Source organism: Triticum urartu, chromosome 7 (assembly GCF_003073215.2).
Source record: "Triticum urartu cultivar G1812 chromosome 7, Tu2.1, whole genome shotgun sequence".
Classification (NCBI taxonomy): Eukaryota; Viridiplantae; Streptophyta; class Magnoliopsida; order Poales; family Poaceae; genus Triticum; species Triticum urartu.
In genome coordinates, this window is record NC_053028.1 from 11326153 (window position 1) to 11331024 (window position 4872).

Below are 4872 nucleotides of genomic sequence, written 5' to 3' on the forward strand. Positions count from 1 at the left end.
CAGCTCGCATGCGAGGAATTCAAGAGGAATTGGCGGCATTCTTTCTTGACCACGTGATCCCTGAAGACGGAGAATTCTATGTTGACCCTGAGTCCGTATGATTATATTTGTAAGAGATAATTACTGTATATATGTAGCCGGTAGTGTCAGATAGATATACGAGAACTTGTTGTTCGACCAATCTCTCGGAGAAAGAGAGGTGGTCGATATCACTTCTCTCTGTATGCATATATGTTCATCACGATCTTCTGTTTCCTTCGTTTGCTTACTAGCTAGCCAGCGTGTCTAGTCCTCTCTATACGTATGTATAGTACGTAGCGTCGACCAAGCACGGACATAAGAGAGGACACTTCTCTCTATTAATTATAGCTAGCTAACACAATATATGAAACACCTAAATTAACCCCCCAAAACCCCCAACCCCCCCCCCTTTCAAAAAAAAACAAAAACCCCAGCCACAGAAATGCTGACGCGTGGATGCCTATTGGTCCCGGTTGGTGCCACCAACCGGGACCAAAGGGTCTCCTGACTGGGCTCTGCGCACTGCCCACGTGGAGGCCCATCAGTCCCGGTTCTGGATTGAACCGGGACTAAAGGGTCGGGGCATTAGTACCGACACTTTAGTCCCGGTTCAGGAACCGGGACTAAAGGCCCTTACGAACCGGGACTATAGGCCCTTTTTCTACCAGTGAGGTTGATCAGATTGAATTTGCAGCCGGTTTTGTGAAGCAGAGTTGGCAAAGTCAGTGGCAGCCATAGAAGATCCCGAGCCGACCACAACCGATCCCGAGGCAGATACCTGGGACGGGTCAGCGAGATGCAGCGCTGCCACCCGTGGTGAACTGCCAGTTGGCAGATCCGGGCTGGATGCTGGAGATTGCAGCGGCGGAGAGGCGTCCAAGCCCGCACGCGCCACACCCGAGCCGCCACGTGGGTCGTGTGGAGCCGCAGGAGCAACCCGACCAGGAGCACGAGGGGGTGGCCCGCCTGGCCGCCCGCCTGATGCGTCTGGCGACGCGGATCCCGGGGCAGATTGCGCTGCTGCTGCTGCGTCAAGGAGCGATCCCGAGGAGATACTCCCGCCCGAATCCGTTCCGGGGGCTGCGTCCGGATCCTCTGCAACATGTGATCTTGGCTGCATAAAATCAAGATCATTTTCACCCATTTCTTCACTAATTTCTTGGCCTGTTTCCTGCACACTTTCAACAGAATGATCATCAAGAGTATTAGATATAGACATAGGGCCTGCAGCTGCATCCACTCCTTGGAGAAAATTAGGTGGAAGAAGATGAGAAGGTAAAAGAATAAGTTCCTTGCGGAGTTGTGCACCGGCATTTGAATGAAGTTTAGCAAAGGGAAAGACTTGTTCGTCGAAAACAATGTCGCGAGAGATATAGACACGCCCGGAAGAGATGTCAAGACATTTGTACCCCTTGTGAAGACTACTATAACCCAAAAAAGCACATTGCTTAGAGCGAAACTCAATCTTGTGCTTGTTGAAAGGGCGTAAGTTGGGCCACACAGCGCACCCAAAAATGCGAAGGAAAGTGTAGTCTGGTTTGGTTCCAAAGAGACGTTCTAGAGGAGTTTGATTTTTAATAACACGACTAGGAACACGATTGATAAGGTAGACAGCTGTGAGGAACGCTTCGTCCCAAAACTTGAGTGGCATGAACGCATGGGCCAAAAGGGATAGACCAACTTCCACGATGTTTCTGTGTTTTCTTTCTGTAGCTCCATTTTGTTGATGGGCATGAGGGCAAGGGACATGGTGAGTAATGCCAATGCGCTCAAAAAAAGGGTTGAGCTTTTGGTATTCACCTCCCCAGTCTGTTTGCATAGAGAGAATTTTACGATTGAAAAGACGTTCAACATGAGCTTGAAAGAGGTGAAATTTCTCAAACACATCAGATTTATTTTTGAGCAAATAGATCCAACTAAACTTGAAATCATCAATAAAACTGACGTAGTACTTTTGTCTGCCTACAGAGACGGGTCCATGACCCCAAACATCTGAATAAATAAGCTCTAAAGGAGCTTTGGACTCACTATTGGAACGGGAATAAGGTAGCTGATGGCTCTCGGCCATCTGACATGCATCGCAAACCAAAAGATGGTCTTGTTTATTTGACACAGGAAGATGAAAATCTCGAAGAGTTTTCTGAACTACCGGAAGGGAGGGATTCCCTAAATGCTTGTGCCACCGAGATGTGGATGGTGTAGTTGATGCAAGCACTTGATGTTGAGGAGCACCTTACCGACCAGTAATAGGAAAGAAACGCCATTTACTCTTGTTTTGAAGAATGGTTCTCCGGGTAGTCTGATCCTTGACAAGAAAAGTTTCAGGGTGAAGCTCAATAAACACATCATTATCTTTCATAAGCTGATAAGCAGAAAGAAGACTATGTTCGGCACTAGGGACATGAAGGATGTTGTTTAAATTAAAGGAGCCAGAGGGAGTGGACAAAACTGAATGGCCAATATGTGCAACATCTATATCTTGACCGCTCGCAGTGTGAATTTGTTCGTTGCCGGTGTAGCGATCACAGACGTGCAGTTTCTCTAACTCGCCGGTGATGTGAACTGTAGCGCCGGTGTCAAGATACCAATTGGTATCCACGCCATAGGAGTGGGCTGCATTGGCAGCGCGAGGTTGGCCGCCGCCGCCGCCATTGCTGCCGCCACCACCACCACCAGTGATGTTGCGGACGTTGTTGTTGTAGCTCTTGTCGTAGCGCTTTCTGCAGTGCCACGCCCCATGGCCTTCCTCCTTGCAGATCTGACAGCGTTCGCGGTCACCCCGGTCACCACCATGTTTGCGCGGCGCACCACCAGAGGAGCCACCGCCGGAGTTGTCGTTGTAGCGTGGTGGCCCGGAGTTGTTGTAGCCGCCACGTCCACCGCCGCCGCCACTATTGCCGCCTCCACGGCTATAGTTGCGGCCACGGCCGCCACCACGCGACGCAAGGTTGGCGGAGTGGTTGGGAGAACGCCGCCTGCTGAGCGGCGATGCGGCCTTCAGCCGCCAGGAACAACGAGAAGAGCTCAGTGAGCCCGATCTGTTGGTCCGTGGCAGTGCGCGTGGAGATAGCCGAGACGAAGCCGTTGTAGTCCGAGGCCCTGAAGAATTTGGTCGACGAGATCGTCTTCTCCAAGAGGCTTCCCGGCGGCTGCGAGTTCATCAGCAATGCCCTTCATCTTGGTGAAGTAGGCTGCTGCCGACATGTCCCCCTTGCGTGTGTTACCTAGGGCAGACCGAAACTGGAGAGTACGTGCCCTAGATTGCGATGAAAAGCTTTGCACCAAAGCTTGCCAGATGCGAGCAGAAGTGGTATGGTTCGAGATTTGCATAAGAACATCACGAGAAAGAGATGCAATCAAGAACGTAAGCACCTGTTGATCCTACGTTTCCCAGACGGCGTGCTCGGGGTTTGGCGTGGTGACAGTTTCCTTCTTCCCGTCGGCGATGTCCCTCTCCGTGAGAAGAACGGCGTCCGGCTCCTTGCACGATCCATCAAGGTAGCCCATCATGCCTGCCGCTTTGATGTGCGGCAGGACTTGCGCCTTCCATACCAGGAAGTTTTTCCTGGTCAGTTTCTTGGTGATTGTATGACCAAGGGATGCGAGGGAGGGGGAGGCCATGGCGACGGGGAAGGAGGAGGACGACATGACCTAGATGCGTTGGAAGGGATTGACTCTGTATACCATGTGAAACTTGAGGCTAAAGCGTATGCAATTAAGCACGGACGCGTACGTGTTATATACAGGCAAAGATTACAAGGAGGTTAGGTGGTTAGGGCTGTGGATTGATCTACAAGAAACTTAGCTAAGCAATCTCAACAGCCCTACCTATCCTAACCCTTCGGTTACAATAACACGCACGCCATATATCTACATACGGTTTATACAAACACCGTAGAATACAATGCTTGACACCCCTTGCGTGCATACCAGGCTCAGTCAGATTGTTGCGAGCGGCGGTGCTCAATGCCAAGTCTGCACACTACGGTTCAATTCCACTATGAGTGCGTATTGGCATGCTAGCTGCAGGAAGCAGGCACTGCTCGCTTGAAGCAGGCGCTGGGAGGAACTGAAAATTGAAAAGCTTCAGGCCCTGTCAGAAGCTTCGCCATTTCCGGCCAGTGCCACATAGGTCCCTGCAGGCCAGTAATCTACAAACTAGCACCAAGCTGTTATGTCTCGAAACGTTCATTTCTTTAGGCTTAGGATTATCCTCGATGGAGATTTTTTTAGATGTCTGATATTTAGGAACTAAGGTAGTATTTTTTTATGTGCATAATTATATAGCTCAGCAAGGAATACGGGTCATCCATGGCAACTAAACAAGGTGCACTAGTAGAAAAAGGGTCAAACGTGAACAACATTAGTGCCGGTTTGTAAAAAAACCGGCACTAATATGATCAATAGTACCGGTTCGTGGCGGCGATCAATAGTACCGGTTCGTAATGAACCTTTAGTATCGGTTCGTGCCACGAACCGGTACTAAAAGGGTGGTGGCAGGCTGGCGTCAGGCCAGGGCCCCACGAGCCCCTTTAGTGACGGTTTGTGACACAAACCGGTACTAAAGGTCTAACCTATAGTACCGGTTCGTGCCACGAACCCACACCAAAGGGGACAAGCCTTTAGTGTGGGTTCGTGCCACGAACCCACACTTAAAGGGGGCAATTTTCAACTCTACCCCCCTCCCCATCGTATCGCCATTTTAGTTTTGAAAAAATCAAAAGAAAATGATAAAAACTTCAAAAAAATAAAATCCTTCGAGAGGTAGTTATATTACTACATCTACTAGTTAGGAAAATTTGAAAACTTAAATTTGGACATGTTTTGCAAAAAATGTAGGGAAAATGTAAA